Genomic DNA, 24471 nt, shown 5'->3' with positions numbered 1-24471 from the left:
CCATTCATGATATTCTTGTTACAATTGAGAAACCTTGTTATTCAATGCTCATTGGGTATTCTAGAAAAACAAGTCAACTTATGCATTATGAACCTAGTCCCTGATATGATGTATGAACTTAAGATCAAGAGCCCTAGCAGTATTTCCAAATTAATGAAAAAGGGAGCTAGCATTAAAGATGACCTCATTCGTAAATGCATACTAAAGACAAACAAAGGCAATACCAACACAAACTGATCTAATTACAAGGAGAAGTTCTTCTTCGAGAATAAGAATGTCAATTTTTGATGCCTAAACAATCAACATGACACAACCTCAGATGGCCCTTAAATGTGTGAATCCCATGAATTTTCAAACCTCTAACACCTCAACACCAAAAAATTGATACCTCAACACATGAAATACCTTGAAGACATCCCAAGAATAAAGAAATAAAATTTATGCCCCTAGGGATACTATATGAGACTACAACAATTTCTCAACAATAACTTCTTACAATTACACCCAGTGAACCATTGACCAAACCCCCTTGGTGGGATGATAACAAGTTTTGTGACTACAATCATACAAAGGGACACAAGACCACTTTGCATTTCTAGCTTAAACATGAAATCCATTATCTAATCAATGATGGAGTGATTACCATAGACCCATCAATATTGTCCTCCAACTTTGATCATATCATTTTTAAAGATCCTTTGGGAAATCATGATGAAGGGAAAGCTTCTAATTCAAATTTAAACTCTCAGGTTAATGTCAATTAAACTCACACTGGGCATGAAGACACCATCAATTGCATAAATGAGTCTAACTCATGTGTGTCTACATTTACCTTAAAGAACAAAGATCCTTATTGTGTTGTCACCATGTGTCACACCAACATCACCTTAGTTGGAGCCCCTGCTAGACCTAAAACTCCTTGTTGACCATCTTGGCAAGAATCTATCATAAATATCCATCCTAGATTAGTTATGCTCATCCCTAAACATTAGAAGATCCTTGACCAAGCCTTAAAAGAGTCAATGGTGCCTAATAATATTGATGTTGTCTAGTTCCAAGCCATGGTTGGGAACTTTTTTGCATCACAACATGTCACCTTTTCACCTTGATACATCATTAGAGATAGGCCTAATCATAATGATCCTCTCCATCTTGAGGTCTTCATCCATAATACTAAGGTCAAACAAGTCTTGATAGATGGTGGAGTAGGACTAAACATTTGTACCCTAAAGGTTGTCAAAAGTCTTGGTTACTCTAAAGAGGATGTGGATCCTTCTCGTAGAATCACCATAAAAGCCTATGATGATGGTGACCACTTATATAAGGGTGTTATCCTATTACCTGTTAGAGTCAGTCCTACAATTGAGAACACACTATTTTAAGTCCTAGATATTTAAATGAACTACAAGATGATATTAGGACATCCTTGGGTTCATGCCATGAAATAAATTCCTTCTACTACATATCACCAGTAGGTTACCATCTCTTTTTATCTATATCCTCTCCAATTTTGTGCTAGCCAAGTCCTAGTAAATAGTCAAGTGAGACCACTTGATTCCTCTAAATATGTTGATTCCACTAAGCTCACAACTACATTCAAAGGAAAGTCCAAGATTGAGGATGAAGGTTGTGATGAGTATTCTATGTCACAAGCCTTTCACATTGGGAAATTACCCCTTTCTCCCAAGTCATATGAAAAACCACAACTCATGCAAATCAAACAGTCCAAATTCACACTAAGAATCCCTCCATGACTTTCATAGTGGAGGTGGCCTACATGAAGAGCATGTTTATGAGAGAAAATCTACATGGATTAAAAAGGATAAGGAAGGATAGTAGCCTGCTCCAATATCACAAAAAAATTATGGACATGGATTTACTATTATGAAAAAAAGGGGATATGATAGATGTAATGGTCTTGGACCTCAAAAACAAGGCATAATTGAACCTATTACTACATAAGGATAACCTCATAGCATGGGGCTTGGATTTAAGCCATTCCTATTGGGCCTTCCTAGTACTAAGTTATGCTTGTGTGAGAATTCAAATGCTTTAGATGATGAAAAGGAACCTAAGAACACCCAACCTGAACCCAAAGAGACTGAACCCAACATCGATGATCTTGATAGTTCCTATGGACTTGAACATATATTTGATCCTGATGAACTACCTGTGGAGGATAAACATATCACTGGAACTCCATCTAGTCTTTGAACTTGTCCTAAATCCTATAATGGAATACTATGGGACCCAAATCAACCTATCCCTAAATATGGAGCTCACAATCCATATGATAGTGATACCCATATCTTTACCCTTGACCAAATCTTATTTAACACCGATGACATTTACCTAGACCACCCCAAACTCATTAATTAGGACTAGCAAGGACCACCAATTTTTAATCAATTCAAAAAAAAATGAGGCCATCATAGAATTCTTTGAAGTCCATGAAGGCATACCATGAGGTGGCCATAAATCAATTTTTTCAATTGAATTGAATATCATGGCATATTTTGGATTATAATATCATCCACTTTGAAGCCTTATTATCAAAAGAACAGAAGGATAAACTTTTTAGCTTCTTTCTAGAGAGACAGATAAACTTTATATAGTCTTATGCACACATGCTAGGATTAGATCTTGAACTAGTTCTTAATCATTTTCCATTAAGACCAGGAGCAAAACTATTAAAGAAGAAGTTGATAAAAATACATCCCCAAGTAGCTCTCCTTGTTAAGTAGAATTGAAGAAACTATTGGATGTAGGCTTCATAAGACCCATTAACTTTGCAAAGTGGATATCTAATTTGGTACTTGTGAGAAAACACTCTGGGGGCATCCAAATATGTAAAAAAAATTGTGATCTCAACAATGCATGTGCTTAAGAAGACTTTCCATTACCAAACATAGACATCATCATTGATATGACAGCTAACTTTGAGATATATCACTAATGGATGGCTTCTCTAGATACAACCATATTAGAATAGCTCCTAAAGATCAACATAAAATATTTTTCACATGTCCTTGGGAAATATATTGTTGGAATGCCATGCCTTTTAGCCTTAAAAAGGTGGGGGCAATATACCAAAGAGTGATGACTACTATCTTCTAGGATTACATGCACATCATAATGGAAGACTATGTGGATGATCTTCTATGTAAATCCCCTAAAAGAATTGATAACTTGGGCATCTTAGACAAAATATTCAATAGAATGGAAGGTTATAAGCTTTGATTAAATCCTAAAAAGTTTGTCTTTGGATTTGTTTCTAGAAAAATCCTAGGATGTATTGTTTCTCAACAAGGCATCGAGGTTAACTCAGAAAAAGTAAAATTAATACTCAAAATGCCTCCTCCAACAAATATGAGAATATTAAGAAGCCTTAAAGGGAAGCTATAGTATATCTATAGATTCATTGCATAGCTAGCAGATAAATGTCACTCCTTTCAGCATCTACTACATAAAGGAGCATCCTTTCAATGGAATAACCAATGTGATGAGTCCTTTCAACAACTCAAAAACTATCTTTTGAATCCACCACATCTAATGGCTTCTATTTTTGGAAAACCATTTAGTCTATACATATTAGTGACATAAATAGAGTTAGGAGGTCCCTTAGCACAAAATGATCCACAAGGAAGAGATCGGTCCATTTAATACATTAGTAGAACACTTGTGGGATATGAATTGAACTATTCACTCATTGAACAAGCATGCCTTGATGTCATATTTTCAGCCCAAAAGCTAAGACATTACATTCTACATCTAAAAACCATGTTTGTCTCTAAGATAGACCCATTAAAATATCTCCTAAGTAAAGCCTCTCTCATAGGGAACTAAGCCAAATGGGTTATGATCCTTAGTGAACTTTGTAAGGAAACTCAGGTGCAGAAATAGCTTCCTACACTAATCTTTTAAGAGAAGTATGGTGCAAATCCTATTAAAATCTTTTACACTTACAGATTCAATATCATGTAAACAACAATATTTTAGCCAACCAAGCATAAAGAAAATAGATAGAGAAAGAAACACATAACACAAAGATTTTTCGATGGGGAAAAACCTTTTGGTAAAACAACCCCACCCCTCCAAAATTTGCACAATGTATTATCTTCAACACAAGGTTACAATACACTTGCAATGCAAGTTCAACAGCAACAATAGAAGACTCCAGTAGCAAATCAAAGTACCAACAATACACTTTCTTGCATCACATCTCTTTGCAACCCTAAAAATGCTTATAACATGTGCTTCACTTTAGGGCTACTCCCAGAGGTAACCGTATTAGGGTTTTTACCATTCTCTAAGAAAATAGGAACCCCAAAGAATTTTGATTGGGGTAGAGTGTATAGTACTCAAATTTATCCATTGCCACATGTCTTCACCTATCATTGAATCTTCTTGACATAGCTCTTACGTGTCATAGGAATCCGTCATATTTGTTTTAGCTATGATCTCCTTATAGACAATTCAAGATGCCAACACATCAACATTATTTGCAAGAAATACATTTTACAAAACAAATAATAAGAATAGGAATTATCCAAGGTTGAGACACCTTATTCCTAACAAATTCAACACAAATTATATGGATAGAAAAGAAATCAAAGGGAAATTGATAGTCAATCAGTTAGAAAAACAACCTATAGAAGATGATCATCCCATGTTAATATATTTTCCAGATGAAGCTATCTTTAACATGGAGATAGCTAATGAATGGAATCTTTACTTTGATGGCTCACAGAAAAGAAATGGTTTAGGAGTTGGCATTATGTTTGTCACATCTCAAGGGGATATAATCCCTAAGTCATACTGGATAGCATTTAATTGTACAAGCAACATAGTATAATATGAGGCAATGATAATAGGATTGACGCTAGCCATGTAATGGAATATACAACATCTACAAGTCTATGGCGATTCCCAGTTAGTCATCTAACAAGCCAATGATGACTATGGGATCAAAGATGATAAGTTGGTGCCTTACAAAAAAAATGGTAGATTTCCTCAAATCTCAATTCATTACTACCTCTTCTTGTCATCTCCCTAGGATATACAATAAGAAAGAAAATTCTATGATCACTATTTCATCTATGGTTGATATGCCACAAAATGTGGAACATTGTGAGTTCCTTGTAGAACAACTCTTGATTCCTACATTTGAGCTTTCTTAATTGTGTGTGAACGTTTTGGTCCAAATTCCCCCTAGTACCAAGACATTTATGACTACCTACATGCCCAAATCCTACCTCTTGAATTATCCAAGAATGAATGTTGGGACTTTATCTATCAAGCTACTAAATATGTCATCATTGGTGACACCCTTTACAAGAGATCCTTTGACCAAACCTTTCTAAGATGTCTTGATTCACAAGAAGCCAAAACTTTTTTACATGAGGTACATGAAGGTATATGCGGAGGCCACTTCAATGGTTTTAGTCTATCCAAGAAGTTGGTAAGAGTTGGATATTATTAGCCCACCATAGAACAAGATGCTCATAATTTTTCCAAAACATGTCATAAGTGTTAGAGACATGGTATTCATGCACCAGCACAAGAAATTCAACCAATTATCTCTCCATGGCCTTTTTTCACAATGTGCATTTGATCTCATTGGATCTATTACTCTTCCTTCCCCATACAATCATAAGTTCATCATCACAACAACTAAATAATTTACCAAGTGCGTCGAACTCATCCCTCTAACTTTCACTACTAGAAAGAAGATTTCAAGGTTTATCCTAAACTACATCATATTGCACTCTGGAGTTCCCCTTTCCATTATTTGTAGTCATGGTAGTTCATTTCAAAATAAAGATGTTGACAAACTCTATGAAAAGTATAACATATACCTACTATTTACCATCCACATGGTAATGGCCAAGTAGAAACATCTAATAAGACCATTGTCAAGATCCTCCAAAAGACTGTTAATAACTCTGGTCAAGACTGGCACTTGGAAATAAATCTATCTCTTTGGGCCTACAGAACAAGTGTGTGTACTCCTATTGATGCAACTTGATACTCTCTAGTCTATGTCATTAAGGTCATCCTTCCTATTGATATTTAAATTCCATCATTAAGAGTATCCCGACAAGACATTGTTGATGATGAAAATTATAGAGTATCTAGACTCCATGAACTTGAAATGCTAGATGAGCAAAGATGAGCCACCTTAGCACATTTGCAAGCCTACCAAAATTGAATCAAGAGGATATATAACAAGAAATTTTGAGGTTTTCACTTTGAGATCAATGATCTAGTCTTGAAAATGAGCTATAAGACCCAACAACACAGAGAGAAACTAGGCAAATTTGAACCTAAATGGGAAGGACCCTATGTAGTCACTACGACATTTGGGTCCAGAGTATATCAGCTTGCAACTCAAGAGGGAAAACCATTGCCTATATCCATCAACGGTATGCACCTCTACGAGTATTATACCTGGTTCTATCTAAAAATCCTTTAAAAAATCAAAAAATGACAAAAAATCCTAAAAATATATCAAAAAATAGCAAAAAGTCCTAAAAAAATGGGAAAAAAAAAAGTCATGAAAAAAAGTATGCCTTGATGAAAGCCTAGAAAATAGGCATCTTGGCATGAAAAATTGAGCCAAGAGTTTAATTCTTTCCAAAAGTGAAAAGCTGGCAAATAAGCACTTTGGGCAAGTACCATGAAAATATGGTAAACATATGCCATGTGTAATTAGTTTTTGCTCCTCCATCTATCAAGATTCCATCTAGTCCCCCCACCCCAATCATTCCTTGAACACATCCCTCATACTACAAGACATCCCTAGTCCTTAATCATGGCCTACAGACTGTTTAATACCTCATGTTATCTTCCCTAAGTGTTGCCAGTTTATACATACTATATCTTTGGCCTTCGTACATAGTTTTCATCTTGTCTAAGGGCATATTACTTACACAATGCATAAGTTTAAAATTAAATTGGGGGCATGTCCCTAAGCACATGTTATCCATTGGACTTATCACATATCAGATTGGAGTCAACCTTTGTGAATCCTATATGATCCTAAAAATCCCTAAAGATTTAGATATGATCCTAAAACTCTAAAAAATCAAATATGATCCTAGCAAAAGACATAAAATTCATATAATGTCCTTAAAAATTAATAAAAATCATATATTGTCCTAAAAAATTTGGTAAAACTCATATAATGTCCTAAAAAAAATCCTTGAAAATCATAAAAACTCTTTAAATAAACCCTAAAATCATAAAATGTTTTTGAAAATTTGGCAACACAAAAATATCAAATATCCTCAAAAACCCTAAAAATTAAAAAGCCCATCAAAACTTTGTAATAACCCTTGTAAGTAATCAATGTGAATAACTCCCCTATTGCTTAAACACTTGCACATTTGTAGTCAAAAACTAAATCACTGCACTTCAATGACAATCATAGCTAGCACTATTATCTAAGCAGTGTGAACCAACAATCAATTCAACTTATCAGTATGATCCTATCAACCAAACTAACAATCAAACCTACCACAAAATTGATCTATCAAACACTCTCTAAAAAACCAAAAAGATACTAAAAGAAAGTAAGAATAAATGAGAATAGTTGTCATCTCACACTATTTAGTGAGTGTTTTATTTTTGCTTTATTTTTATTTAATAATGTTCCTATGCCACTCAATGATATAAACTAATTTATGAGAGTGGTCAGGATGGTTCATGGTCATCTTTTAATTTTCTTTCTATTGAATCTCCCTTTGAGAGTTTGGAGCATGTATATATGCCTTAGGAGGGATAAGGGCATTTTTTGTCTGCATTGTGATTGTTTACACAAAAGTCTTGAATTTGTGCTCTAGCCCTTAATGCCATGATGTGTTGAAGTCCATTTTTCATATCAAAAAAAAGCTCCTTTGACATTTAATGAAATTTATGAAAGAAAATAAAAAGACCTCACCTCATACTAATCGGTCCTCATCTCATCTCCTCTATCTTCTAACATCCCTCTTGTCCACCACCACCATGGTCTAGTACTTTGATACACCAAAAATATCCTCATCTTGCTATGGATTCATTATTTGCCATGGATTTATCTCTTCATTGGCAATAAATTGACCTATCATTTTTATTTTTTGGTCAATTTATTGTGGGGGGCATGTTTTTATGGTTTTTTTATCGTTTATTCTTTGACACAGCACTCTATCATATTGTATCAAAGAGGGGGAAAATGTGGACGCTAAAAAATGGTTTGCATCTACTATTTCTTCACACTTTCATATTAACACAACCCATTTTCTCATTCATTGTTTCTAATATTTTGGCCAAACTTGATCATCATTCAAACATATTTTGACATGTTCTTCATCATTCACATCCCCTTTCAAATCAACTGCATATCATTTCAGAATCAATTCCTATTTTATCTTAACTTTTTAGAACTAACTCTAAATCATTTCAACATAATCAAAATCTCATCTAATCAACCCAAAACTATTTTAGTATCATCAAAATCCTTCCTAATCAACCCAAAACCATCCCAAATCAACCCTAAACCATTTTGATTCGACTCTAATGAATTTGAAACATGTCAAACATCCCTAATAATATTAAACATGTATCCAGTCCTAGGCATTATGGTGTCCCTTAGTGCCTTTTTAATCTATCAAACCTATCAAATATGACCTTAGCACTGCCATGTCCCTTAGTGTTAGGTCAATCCATCATCTGATTATCGACATTGTTGAGCCCCTTAATGTTATATTGTAGCCTTATTCAATCAGTTTAATAACATTGATGATGTTTGTTGATGTTATTTTGATCAATCTTATTAATCAACTTTGATCCTATGGAATTTACAATGTTTGTTAAATACCATATCTTCTTAATACATGTCATATGTCCTTGACATATTATCAATCCTAATCACCTAGCCAATTTGAACATGGCTTTGATCTACCCACCATTATCCTAGTTGATTTGCATATTCATTGCACTTCATTGAAAGGATAATCTTGCATCTATTTCATCAAATTGGCCAATCATTTACTAATTTATCCTATAGGATTAGTCAACCCTAATCTATTCCTATGTCATTTCAATAATTTTTCATCCCACTTCACTAATTATTCTTATTAACCAATATTCTCAATTAATTATTATTTATTTAATAATTGGTTCATCTTTGTGAACTATGGGAATTCTTAATTTTCTACTTCCTATTTTCCCATTTTTTATTTCTAATTTCCATTTGTATGGAATTATGAATTTGAATTCAAAATTCTACCCAGACTTGACACATGGCCATAATGCATCATAGGTCCTCTTTCTACACTTGGCTAATATGTGTCATATTTGGCATATATTGTTTCTTATGCACAACTATAATAAGCCACATTTTTCATATATTCTTCTCTACAAGTGGCTATGATGTGTCATAAGCTCATCATAGATTCTCTTCTACTTCTCGGTCATGTTGACTAATGTGTCATAGAATCCTACATTTTTCATATTGCATCATATTTTTCATATATATTATAAGGAATATTGTTCTAAATTTCACACTTGAAGTGAAAAATGTCCCTCTCCTCATTCATATCTAAACTCTTGCATTTTGATTATAAATTGAGCCATTTTGCACTCTTTTGGAGGCTTGAACCATTTTCTCTTGAATCATGCCCAAACCATGCTTCTAGTATTCTCGATAGCATTCATCACATCACTTTGTCATTAAGGTTTTTCTTTTGATTGTGTGTAAACTATAGGAAATTGGAGCTACATCAACAACGGAGAAGAAATAATATGGGAACTACACTTGAAAAGGGGGTTTTGTTATTTTCAATGGTTTTATTGTTAGATTAGAGTAGATTTAGCATATGGTATTTGAGTTAGTGGTTTCTCATAGTATGCTATCCCACCTATTTTCTAGTCCTACAAAAGGTACTTAAAACCCATCATTGATTATGTAGCTTATTATCTTTCCAAAACCCAAAGAGTATTGCATCTAATTCATTAGATCAACAAAAAATAAGATAAAAGAGTAATTAGATTTATGGAAGTGCAATGCATACTACCACCTATGAAAAACATCATACAAGTATATATTGTTGATGCCGATGCACTAATCACCAGAGCATCGGTCAATACATTGAATGAACTTGGAATGCTCTTGGTAGATATAAGGAGTGAAATGATTGCACTCACTAATGTGAAGACTTCTTGGGATACCCATCTTGCCAGCACACCAAGTCAATTACAAAGACATATTTGATAGCCTGTAGAACCCTTTGTCATTGATGAAAAAAAGGGGGAGATAATACAGTGAATAAAGAGATGAGATGAAGAAGAAATAAAGTTTTAAAAAGGAGAGATACAAAAATTAGAGGGGGAGATGAAACAAAGGAGTGAGAGAATTAAAAAAGGCTAGGAAAAAAATTCAAAAGCAAGAGATAAGAAAATGAAGAGCAAAAGGAAAGAATATAAAAAAACATACAAGTAAGGCAAGATGAAAAATAGGCAACACATTGTTAGGGAAAGATCTAAAAAAAGAAATACTATGTCTATATATTGGCATAATGGCCTTCATTGGTATAGATATAGAAAAATGATAGAGAGATGGTAGAAGTGGAAGAAGGTTTTGTCAAAAATGCCAAAGGGGGAGATTGTTGATCCCATAAGTCTCATTAGCATGAATATTATGAAATATAAAGGGTGTTTTCATTGATTGGAAATTAGTCAAAGGAAAAATTTACAAGGTAACATGATCGCTAGTAGAATACTAAACTAGAATACACATATATGTTACACTAGCAATAGTAGACAAGAGAGAAGGATAGTTAATCTAGATACGTCAAATTTAGCCACCATGGATGTGATAGGAGAGATGAATGGTGAAAATAGATGTGATAGAAGAAAAGGGAAAAATGGAAAAAGTAGGCAAGAAGGAAGCCTATGTATAGGTTTTCAAATGGACTAGTAGGGCTACCAGCCTAGACCCTAGGAGTAGGGGTCACATGTTTCTTGTGAACATACTAGACATGGAATTAAAACTTTTAATTTGAAATAAAGATGGATAATTTTATCATGGGTAATTGTGTCCTAACATGGTAGAGTGGATATAAGCACTCATATTACAAATAAAAGAAGTTTTGAGAAAGAGATGAGTTGGAGTGAAGAAGAAGGATACAAAGAAAGAGAAGTGTGTGTAAAATAACACATAGAGTTGTTCAAATTGTAAACTAGCAAGAGAAGTAGTTGCATAGAAAGGATAATAGAGATAGGTTTATTGGAACAACCAAGGGAAGAAGTGATAGTGAAGGGCTCACCAAATTAATAAGGAGATCAATGTATGTTTGAGGATATGAAATAGAGATCTATAGGACATGGAAATTCTATATTAGATCTTATACATTAAATTTATTTCTTACCATGGCATCTATTTATAGCTCTTAATAGGGAATGCTTCAATAGTAAGCTTATTTTAAAATCCTCTAACAAAGTGCCTCTCAGAAGGATATTTGCAAATCCTTTAACAAGGTATCTTTCATAAGCTTACGTAACTCTAATAGGTTATTGTTCTGGTTTCACAACACACACACTATTTTTATGTAGAAAATAGGGACCCCCTAGTTTTTAAATTCCTATAACAAGTTCCTAGTCCAAAGCCTTGGTCATTTTGGACCCTCCCCTCAGTCTGGTTGAAACCTCAGTCTTTGACTAGAAAGGTTTGGGTAGTCAGAGACAAATAAGAAATTAAGTTTTGGGGCTTATTAGTGCTTTAAGTGTGAATATGCGCACTTGTGCACATGTGCATGTGTGCTAAGTGTGCACATGCACACTTTACCGATACTCTGAGGATGCATACATGTGAAAGTGTCCATCCTCAGAGGGTATGCACATTTTTTAGGTGGGCACCTACATGGATATACACTTTGTATCTCCCTTGGGCATATATAAGGCCCCAACACCCTCTCTTTCAATCTCTCTACTCTCAACTTCTTCCTAACATCGCACCTCTGCACCTGCTCCAAGTGCACAACTCTACTTGCTTAGTCCCCTACATAGAAAAACACTTAAGGTTAGAACATTAAGAGGTGCACACATGAATGAACACCCCTCAAATGTGCACATGTATGCACCTCTAGACAAGCATAAATAAAAAACAAAAAACCTAAAACTATATTAAAAAAATTGAGGTTCCCTTAAAGAAGTGTATACATGCACACCCCCATGAGGTGTGCAGGTGCACACCTCTACTACCTCAAACAAAAGGAAAAACCAAAGGCAAGACCCCTATTGCACACACACTTGTGCATGTGTGCATTTGTGCACATGTGCATGTGTGTATCTTGCCAAGGTGTGCACATGCATTGGTCCACAATTATGCAAAATAACCATTTGAGGGCTAATTAAGTGCACTAGTGCACTTGTAAGAATGTTCTAGGTGTGTTAAGTTGTACATCAAGCTATTCTAAGGGGAAAAACTACATTTTGATCTATTTTGACTAGTTTTTAATACATTGTGATGATAGGTTGAGTCTCGTAGAGTCTCATTTTTTCCTTCTGATATCCACAAGACTAATATTTGCCTCTTTCATACATATCAAATGACATCATCATCATCTTCCATGGTGGATAAAATGGAACTAAAACCTATTGTGTTCAAATATCAAGGAGCACCAAAGAAGTCAAGATTCCAAGATGGACATGTAGAAATCAAAGATACAAAGTTGGGCCATATCGATTGGAATGCCTTCCTAAGAATTTGCAATAAACCCAAGGAAAGGTCAATGATGGTATCTACATTAGTTCAGTCTTGGCTAATTATTGCAACATCCCATCCCACTTTAGTTCAATCTTTTAAACTGATAATGACATTAGTAGAGCATTATGTGACCAAAGAGAAGGTTGTAAAGAGCGTCACTAAAGAGGTAGTCTTCTTTCCTCAAAACATAGAGAAAGTGTTTCACCTTCCAAGGGTGGACCAATTCCTAAAAATCTCATATTATGGATTAGAGTGATGGTATAGAGAGAGTGAGAAAGAGGAAAATTTTCTGGTATAGACCTCATTTCTTATCAAAATGACACCTTTGGGGCGAAGAGTGGGCAAGGTGGATATGACTAGAGGATACATGAAAGACATACTTGATTGTCCTCCTTAGCAAAGTTATGGGCCTTCCTATAGCTGATCACTTGTTAACATGGATGGTTCATTTCATTGAAACCATAAGGATAGTATAGACTCCTTGATTGGGCCACTATCCTAAGCAATAACTTGGATGAGTAGCTAGTCACTGTCAAAATAGACCCTCACTTCTATATGACATCATATAGGGTGTACTTCCTGGCAGCCATAACCACTGATTATCCAGGCTTGTATAAAAAGGGAAGCATGCAAGATGCAAATGCTTGGCCCTATGTGTTATACCCACAACTAGTGAAAAATAAGCTCCCACTATAGAGTGGTTAATGATGGATTCATCTTTGACATCATTAGGTTTATTGAAGGGGACTATGCAAAGAGAATGTCAGTAGAGGCGATAGCCAAGATCATAGAGATAGGTGCCTACTACATTCAATTCAAGACCTTCATGGATCTTCAAGTAGCTAGTACTTTGCTATGCCCTAAAGAGCTTCTAAGATACCTTACTTCAGCTTATGACAGCATGAGGAAATAACATAAGAAGACATGGGTTTGGCCAATCACAATTGGCACATTCAAGGTGAAGCAGAAACAAGACATTGCCACCTTTGACTCCGAATGGGATCAATATCCCTTGGAAGAATACAACTCCCCTCACCCATTTTTTGATAATATTGGAATGGTTTAACATCTAGTAGGGAAATGGTTTGTATATATCGATACCCTAGAAGATCACTGGATGAACGAAATAGATGACTATGATGTTCATATAAGGGACTATTGTAGGATGAGTCTATCCTAGTAGAGAATGTACCCAAAATAAAGAATCCTCTCAAGCCCATGGAAAAGGATGTACTAGAAGTTATGGATCCTTTGTATGATAGAGATAAAATTTATGACAGGCCTATCATGAATGTTGAGATAGGGTGAGAGGAAAATGATGTCATAGATCATCAGGCTAGACATATAATTGAACTAACAAGGGAATGGATCTAGAAGCCATTTTGAATGGATCTAGCTCCCCAAACCATGCTGCTACAATCCAAAACAAGCCCTATTAAAAGTAAATGTACAAAGGTCATCGTACCAACCTACCCCGCTCAACCCCCAATATGGTCAAAAAAGGTAAATCAACATGAGTGGTAGCTTGATTACTTCAAGGCTAATAAGGGAAAGAAGAAGAAGAGGACACCCCCTAGGGAAACGAGACAAATGGTTGAGGCCCAAACAACACCAAATCAATAGGATCAAGTTGAACCTTAAGTTGAGCCTCAAGTAGAGCTAGCAAATAACCTCTAGAGTAGGGACAACCATAATAGTAGGAGGAGGAACAAATAGAGGAATTGAGGGTCCTACAACTAACAACTATAGAGCAAGAAGCCTCCCCCTTATCTCCAAAGAGAGAAAGAACTAAAACAATAGTGGTGGGTACATAGAGGATAAGATTAAAGAAAAAGAATACTCCATCCCCACAAAAATTCAAGGATGAAGAAGAAGGAGAAAAAATAGAGTTTTTCCCCTTAATCCATAGAATCCATTCAACCAAAGCCACAAAGTAAGAGAGGAGAAGAAGCTCTACAAAAACACCTCCATCTTCTCTAAGAGAGCCTATCCAAGTATCAACTTTAGAAGATGAACAACAGAAGTGGATAGCATAGATGGATAGTGTAGCAACTAATGTCTTTGACCTCTTATAATTTGATTTTATGCCAATAAGCACTAAGATGGTGGGAGAGAAGATTAGAGATACTCCCATGAGAGAACCATTAGGAGAGGATTGGAATCAATTTCCTCCTCTACCTTAAGGACCTCTAAGAATTGCACCACCACCATCACAAGATATGGCTCTTCTAGACAAAGGGTTTGTAACTCCACCTCCTCCAATAATTCAGGCAGAAGTAGAAGAACAAAAAATTGAGGAAGGAGAATTTTAATAGCTTCAAAAAATTATCTAAGAAGGGGAAAATATTGGAAGAAACTTAGCAAACTCCTCAAGATACAGAGGCTAGGTCCTTAGCCCAATAGAGCATAGGGACTCCTTTTGAAGATCTTCCTCGACACAAGAAGACACCAGAGAGAATTGATAAGGGAAAGGAGCCTACTGTATAGCCAACCTCATTAGCTACTTATATGTCACCTATGGGAACCACACCATCATGGCTAACAAGGGAGGTTATGTTTCAACCAAAAAGGCATCTTGAGATAACAATCAAGGAAAGAATGAAGGAATTGATTAAAGTGGTAAAGAGGCATGAGCCACCTAAGGGTGATGCAAGAATATTGGCCTTCATAATAAAGAACCAAGACCAAGACCTTCTCACACATATTGCCATTCCTCCTCCTCATGCCAACACCAAAGAATTGACTCCAAAAGATTACCAAATTGAGGAGGTTATTTAGGGAAATCCCATGATAGATACAACCAAAGTAATGATCACCATAGATATGAAGGAGGTGTTCAAACATATGGATCATGATGTGATTGAATTGATGACATTGCATAAGTAGAATGAGCTATGCAGAGGCTACCTAAATGAAGTAGTCGGACCTATTGACTTGGAAAATCCATAGGTCACTCTTGGAGCTACATCAGGAAAAAAATAGACAAGCCTATAGATGGACTTATTTTTGGAGGCATGTTAGCAATCGCATGACAGTTTTGAGGAGAGGGGAGTACAAATAGTACAAGACAATTTGAACCTATTGCACCACATCTAGTCAAGTGTCAACAAGTTGGTTTCTATAGTGAACCAAGATTTTGGGTTAATGGATGAAATACATACCTAGGCCAAGGACTTATAATCATTAAGATCAATAAAGGGTCAAAGGTATGAGATACTTCTGGAGGTATATATTGCAAAGGAGCTTGATAAGCTAAATGATTGAATTGAAAATATATCATAAGGAAATAAATTAATGGAAGGATTGCATGAGGAGATCCAATGGATTAAAGACAAAGCTCAAGACCTAGAAGCAAAGAGGTACTACAACACCACTTGCCTTGAGATTTTTTTAAATGAGTCTAAGACCAAGATTTTTTTGGTACAATCAGTGGTCAAACAATTTAGAGGAACATTTGAAGAAGCTTCATCAAAAGATGACATCAAACAAGCATTTAAAATTGAAGAAGCACTATTGGAACTAGACACAAGCTTGGAGATTTTGCAGAGACAAGAATAGAAATTAGTAACTACCAGCAACTAGTGAAGAATAAGTATGAGACTTTAGATTAACTAGAAGCTACTCAAATAGTAGAGATGATAGATAATTTCAAGAATAAACATCCATACATCATTTTTGTATAAAGGAGAAGAAAATCTAGATGCTAGAAATTCAATTTTGACACTTAGAAGATTTTTGGATTTTTTTCAACCTATCACCAAGGTGCACTGTTCACAAAGGTGCACCAATAGTTTTGAAGATGAAGCAATACACTGATAGTTAATAGCTAATTGCTATTTTAGAGCATTTCATGCACCAGAAATGCATTTTGACGACAGTTTAACTATCATAAATGCTTAGATAAGGCCAAGATCCCATTTTTAGAGCTTCTAGACTTCCAAATTATTTCATAGCTTCCTTCTTCTTATCTTCTTTTTATTTTTTTGTGCCATGTAAAGGCTCATGCACACATTAATTGATATAAACATGGATGGAGACCTTCTTAGCACCATTTAGAGGGTTAGTTTGTATATAATTAGATTTGTTTTATTAGTTTTTAGCATGATTTTACATTAGAAGAGCTCTCAATCCTAACATAAAAAGAGGATATGATCTCCTATAAATACATGAATGTAATATGTACTCTAGGCCATTATTTTGATGCAATAATATATGTTATTGGTTCTCTCATTTTACGTGTAGTAAATCTTTCCTGAGTGTATTATTTTTGTGAATGCATGTTCACGAATAACAATGGAGACAATGGTTTTATTGTGTTGTTATGATTTTACAAACTTTTAGTTCTAGTGTTTGCCTTGTGTTAAAAAATTATGTTGTTGTGAAAAATTGGAGAAAGGATCATCTTTGTTCTTGCATAGCATCTTGTCTTGCATGAGCACACTCTTTATGGCCTCATGATTTGATTAAATGTGAAACATCTTTAGTTTTATCTAAGAGTTCCCATCAATGATTGCATCAGTGGAGTTGAGGAAGTCTTATTCCCAATTTCATTAGTTTCCTACCCAATCCTTTTGATAATTTAATTCATGTTGTTACCATGGTTTATGTCCATTAGGAATTTCCCTTTCAAGTTATTTTCTTAATCTCTCATTACTCTATCTTTTTTATTTTCTTTTAAAATACCTGGTTAAAATACAAATTCATATAGTTGCATTGGTAAGTTGAATTCATCATAAAACAAAAAATACAAAATATATCACTTCTTTGGTTATATTTCAAACAACAACATATTGTCCAAGATTGGTTTGAACCAGCAAAGGCCACCTCATTAACATACACATTTATCTTGAATTGAGCAAACCAAGTAGATTGAAAAACCACCTGGAACCTTGTAGTTGGTCCTTGATCAAATTTTCAAGAGAGAGATTCAAAAGGATCCATGTCATTCAACATCATGAAAAATGATAGTTCAATAGAAGTGGTGCTAGAAGGAGGGCCTAAAACCATTTGGATAAGGAAAACAAGTTTTTTGAAAATTCTACAATTTTCGGACATTCATAAATTTTTCCATTTGTCACTATCAAAAGGTGTGCAGGTGTGCTATTTTGAAGAGGTGCACCTCTCAGAGGTGCACTTTTCCAAGATCAATGCAAACTAGAAGATCTAGATCCACCATCTCCATTCAAATGATTTTTAAGGTCTTCACCTAGTGGACATGAGTTCTTAAAAATTAGTCATTTTCACAAGCCTCATAGTGATAAGGGGATACCCAAAATTATTCCACTTCCATTCCAAATCTTGTCATCTTCAGTTCCACCTTAGAACCAACCTTCACCTATCATTCCATCTAATCCACCACCAATGGCCTTTTTGGAAAATTTAGTATATTCACCAATCAACTTGTGAGATGGACTTAATGACCTTCCCAAGAATACTGAGAAATTATGCCCAAGGTTCATCTATGGAGAAACACAAACAACTAAGGATCATATCAAGGTATTCAAAGAAATATTCAATTGAAAATGGATTCAATACGAGAATGTGGTCCTTCATTTATTCCCATACACATTGGGAGAATTCGTTATTAACTGGTATGTGAATTTTGCACTAGGATGTATCTAGAACTGGACGACTTTGAAAAATTGTTCTTAGATCAATTCAAAACATTCATCAACTTGACTATGATACATCATTAGTTCATATCAATCATGAGGGATCCAATGGAGACCATTTCATTTTTCAATCATTGCTTTCACATGGCATATCGCAAGTTGGAATTACCCTACACCATACTAATTGAAGTTGTAATCTAGATTTATCTTAATGCTATGGACCACCTTACTACTATCTTCCTAAGAAGAATTAGTGTTGTAGGCATCGACACATTGGATAAAGTCTTAAAAGAAGCAATTACATTTACTAAATAAGCCAATCCTAATGGAGGAGGATTGATGTAATGCCTACTCAATTCATTCAAATGACTCCAATTCCACTACAATAGGCACTAGCTATACTAGTTCTGGCTATAACTTACCTAGGATATGAACCTCCAAAATCTTCTTTCTTTGAGCAAAAGGAAACAACATCCACTAAAGAAGAAAATAATATTACAAATGAGATCAGCCAAGTGAAGAAGACTATGTCTTAGATTGATAACAAGATAAGCCATTTGAGGTTGTCACAAGGGTAGAATAATTGTAATCACCTAAAAATGGTCATCTAGACTATTAGCCCACTTCTCAGCATTTTGGATAGTTTAATTAATCATTTACCTAGACCAAATTACTAATAATCAATTAATTTGATTATAACCTAAAGTTTGACTATGCTATCTAAGCTCATTATTCGATTAAAAGAACATGTCCCCTTTTAATTAAATAAAAGCCCACATTCTTCTAACCCACTTAAAGTGCACACATAAAGTCCTTTTTCTATTTTTCAAATTAAAAGAAAAGGCTTTGTGACTTTTGTCTTATATAGGAAGTCAACTTATATTTTATTGGTTGATTTGTGTGTGCACATGGATCACTTCTCTTTTCAAACTCCACTTTTTATCATCCATTATCTTGACCTTGATCTCTACCATCCCTATGGTGTTAAAAGAAAGATCTCTCCCCTTATCAAAGGATCCATCCTCCTTTTGAATATTGTTATGTTTTAGGTTTTCTAATAGGTTTTTTTGGAGCTTTGTGGAGAACTTCTCATTCATTGTCTCATTTTATCAATACCATAGCATACTAGCTTAGAATTATGTTACATGTAGCTTAGGTTTCATTTTGCAATAGCTTAAATCACATAGCTTAATAGTTGGATTAGTAACACTCTCATTCATGCTTAGCATAGTTGCATTTTGCACACTCATTCTAGTTTAGTCTCCATTTGCATTGCATTATTAAGGTACCCTTTGTAGACATCTACACTCTTGCATTTCATCTCTAATAGAACCTCTTGTTGCATGGTTTACTATCAAGAAGAGTATCTCTAAGGCTTAGCTAGAGGCCTTCTTATGCTTGAAACATACTCTCGTGCACTCCATGGATAAGGAGCTCTAATTTGGCATCCAAGCATTCTAAACTCATGGAATCCCTTGGATAGAAGGGTTTAGAGTGTGACACATTTCTAGTGTACATTTTTGGTGCCCACTGTGGGGTAGAACACTTGGTTTTGTCTTTTTTATTGTTGTTTTTTATTACTTTTATTGCATGTTGTCTATAATTTTCTTTTTTTTATAGTCACAAATTTTGGGCAATATTTTTCTAGTATCATGTGACATTTGCTAGTACCATAGTGCAACACTTTTCCTATAAAAGTATCACACATTAATACTAAACTCTATCTCCTCAGTATCGTAAGTTCTATCACCTGACTTAAGAAGAAATATCATGTAAGAGAAAATTGTCACACACTTGTACTGAGAAGTATTGTGTGATAGTCTTCCAACAGTTGTTTGCTAGGTTTTTATAGGTCTATAGCTATTTTACAGAGGTCTATTTATAGATTACATTTATTTTGAAGATAACTTGTGGGGCTAATAGTTGTGTTTGTAGGTCACTACCTTGAGATGTTTGCCTTATTGCCTTAAAAAGAATGCAAGTCAAAGCTTCAAATGCATAAGGGCTATTAACAATTGTTTGCAGGGCTGCCCAAAGAATGAAAACCCAAACACTTGCTTGTATTTCTTTCATTTTATGTGTGACATCTTACTAGTTATTTGATTTTCTAGGCACACAAAACTTGTAATTGGGATCCTTGGATGATAAGAAAGTATGTTCTTCACCCTTGTGGTGAATTAGAAATCTTTACTCACCTTTGGATTTTGAGAACAAGAGGATATTGAAGCTTCTTGGCATGTTTGGGGTAAGTAATCAAGATAGGAGAGTATGTTCTTCCCCCTAGTGGTGAATCAGAAATCTTGACCCTTGAGAGTGGATCTAATCTATGATAGTTAGAATCCTTTAGAGGGCCTGCTCTTGGATAACCTAAGAGGAACAACCCAAGTGGGGACAAGCTAATACCCAACCCTTCCATCCCACTATAAACTTAAGGGTATCAAGGATACAAAACCTTGGTAGACGTATTATTTTTCTTCACTTAGTGTGATCACTTGTGGGATTTTGACCATGAGAAGATCACTAGGAAAGAACACTTAAGGTGCTCTTGTAACCATGAGATCTGTTACCCACTCCAATGTGGGGTGTCCCTTAATTGGGTACAAGAGGAACATTATGAATGGAAGCCCTTTCTAAATACTCTAAGTTAGTAGCTACCCTATTTTTTTGCTCAACTTCTTGGTGCAAGGACCTATCCTAGTGGACTACCTAGATCACCCCAAGATTTTACACTCACCATCTATGTTCCCTTGGTTATGCTTATGGAACTTCCATGACAAAGCCAATATCTCTTGTGGGAAACCACTTGGTGTGAAGCAAAGGAGCATCAAGCATGGGCCAAGTTCTTGAGTAATGAATCGTGACTCTAAGGTAGATTGCTTGGCTAATGTTTTTTCATGTGTTGACTTGTATTAACATTCTTACAAATCAAACATCTTGGTAAAATTGGTAGGAAGGTTGTTCTAATAGCACAAATTCATATTAGCAAGGTTGGTTTTACCCTTGTTCAATTGTTTGAGACATGTTAAAAAAACCCTATTTTTTGCAAACCTCAATGTTACTTGACACAAACTGCAACCTAAAAATGTCTGGTCCTAATACTATCTAACTATCAAACTAAAAAACCACAAATTAGAGTCAAAAACTTGTTTTTTACACAAAACTAGCACTTTTATCGCATATTCTTTGGAGAAATATTGCATGACAGTTGTTTTTAGAAATTGTGTTGCCCTACTATTGTAAATTCTATCACCCTTGTATTGAAATACATTGTCTCACCCTATGTGAACTATCACCCAATAGAAAAGTGTCACGCGGTTACTAAGAACTATATCACATGATATATTGTGTTGTCCTACAATTTCCTAGGTTCTGAAAGAATATAGCCTGAGCCTTTTTGTTGTCAAAATAGAGTCTCTATTCTACTTTATCTAATTCTTGTCACTTGAGTCCTTCCTGCTCTTGATCACACATCTGTATGTTAGGTGTTGTCCAAAGTTGAAAAGATGGGTTTAGTCCATCAGATGTAAGTCTTGAAATGTCATTGATGATCACTTGTCAAAATTCAATTACCATTCTATGCAAGCTATTTTCTATTGAGCTTCTTGCTCGCTTACTTGGCTCAAGTCACTAGTGTTGTAAATTCTTGAGCACCTTTGACAAGCCATCTATTTTACCTTAACAATTGATTATTCTTGATTGTAAGAGCTTCAAATCTAAAACACTTCTCTCATCCTATTAAGAAAAGACACATCCTTACATGTCGGTCACAACTAGGTTCCAAGTTGGTAATGGTAGTCATTCCCCTTTCATTTTCAAATAGTTAGAGACTCCACCTAGATGTCCTCATGGACAACCTTGTGTGGAAGATCCTAATTCTAGTCAAGCACAGATGGCCAATGTTTGGCACAATCTACTCTATAGTTTTGAGAACCCATTTGTAACACCCTTTAACACACCTATGAGTGAAAACACTTTAACCAACATGCATCTTGATGAAATCAAATGCCACTTAGAAGAGAAAGCATATGAAAATGAAAGACTTTTGGAAATTATTTGTACTAGGGAAAGAGCGAATAAACAAGTTGAAGCTAACTGCCAAACACACAATGAGGAAACTAGAAGAGAATGTTATCATAATCCTTTTGAACACAATCCTATCAGTGGCAATCATGGAAATCACACACTTCCAAGGACTCCTAGATTCAATGCGAGGGCATGTCCATCACCACCTAGAAAATCACAATCACATCACAAAAAGGAGGAAATCACTAGTGAGGATGTTGTAAGATTTCAACAAGATGAGCTTACTCAAAAATTGATGCTAAAAGATTTAGAAAAAAAAGGGATCAATACTTCCAGTATATGACAACAAAATGATGGAAACTACGCCAAGATTTTGACATGCAACAAATAATCAAAAAATGAGAGCCTACTGAGGCTGAAATCTTGTGAGAAGAAATGCAAGAACTAAGGAAACAATTTGAAAATTACAAACTACCAAAGAGCCACCTAAAACTTCATTTATTGAATCAATATGTGCTCTTCCATTTGATAGGAGTTTATACATGACCCTATTTCCTAAGGATATAGAGTTTCCTAAGTATGAAAAATATGATGGAAATGGTGCCCCTCATGATCATGTGAGGCATTTCTATGCTATTAGCATGGATTTCATGCATGAAGAGTCCTATATTATGCATTTGTTTCCTAGAAGTCTAAGAGGGCAAGCTATGGAGTGGTTCACAAAATTGACTCCCTCTCTCAAAACATTTGATGAGCTTGCACAATGCTTTATCCAACAATGCTCTTACAACATTCAACATCTTGTAACTATGTTGGACTTATGTCAATTAAATAAAAAAAGGGAGAACTTTTTGCAACATACCTCCAATGATGGACATCCCTATACTTTAGGTACCCTCGACAAGTTCTTGAAGTTGAGAAAATAGACATTATTGTCAACATGCTTCTACCTAAGCTATACTTTGACTTAAGAAAAAAATTGTTTACATCCTTTAATGCAATGGTTGAGAGTGCATATCATATTGAGGATGTTGCTATGAAGAAGGGTGACATTGTTGTGAACTAAGACAAAAATAACAATGGAAATGGCAAAGAAAAAGGAAAAACTTGGAATAAAAACAAGTATGTTATCAATGACAGAGTAGTGGACACTCCTAAGACCAAGGAACCTACATTTAACCATTCTAGTGCTATCTATACTACAAAACAATAGGAAGGTTCAAAACCACAAACATCTGATAAGGGCTCTAAGTTTACCAAAAAATGGTGTGTTTATATACCAATGGTTGAGCCTTATGAAGTGGTCTTAAAAACCTTAATTGAAAACAAGTTGGATACTTTACTAGATAATTCACATCCCTATAATGCACCCATTAGACCCCCATGGTGGAGAGAGGATCACATTTTCAGTTATCACCAAAGTAAGGGTCACAACATTGAAAATTGTTTCAAGCTCAAAGATGTAATTCAAGATCTCATTGAGGTTCGTAAAGTTGTCACAGATGGCCTCATTAAAAATTATGACCATAAAGCTTTTAAACAACCCTTTCTAGAATATGAGAAAGGTGAAACCTCCAAGGCTCCCAAGAAGAATCATGATGCAAAGATCAGCTATGTCTATGCTGACATAGACAATGTTAGAGGCATGCTTGAGCTTGTTGAGTATTTATGCATGGAAAGTCCTAATAATGAGAGCTGACCTGAGGATGAAAGACCCAAAGTTGTCATAAAATGCAAAATGCTCCTCAACATCATAATGACACTAGACCTCAGGTGATACTCTGAGTGGCCGAATCTTCTTCTTCACAAAGTGAACCGCTTAACACCATCATCAGGGGGAAATCTAAAGTTATCCTAAAAGTTGCTCATGATTCTACGAATGCTTCATCTTCTAACAACCAACTACTTCTAGGATCTCCAACTATGACCTTGTTAGCCAACTACAACATACCCCAGCTCAAATTTCCATTTTTGAGTTGTTAGAATTGTCTCTTTTGCACAAGGATATCCTTGAAAAAGCTTTATGTTCTGCCAACATTCCCATAGATATTGATGCAAAATGATTCCAAGCTATGGTGAACCATATCTCTT

The sequence above is a fragment of the Cupressus sempervirens genome, chromosome 2 (genome assembly GCF_028749045.1).
Source record: "Cupressus sempervirens isolate cs-2001-9-10 chromosome 2, ASM2874904v1, whole genome shotgun sequence".
NCBI lineage: Eukaryota > Viridiplantae > Streptophyta > Pinopsida > Cupressales > Cupressaceae > Cupressus > Cupressus sempervirens.
The sequence above is the reverse complement of the archived record's forward strand: the minus strand, read 5'-3'. Positions refer to the sequence as shown.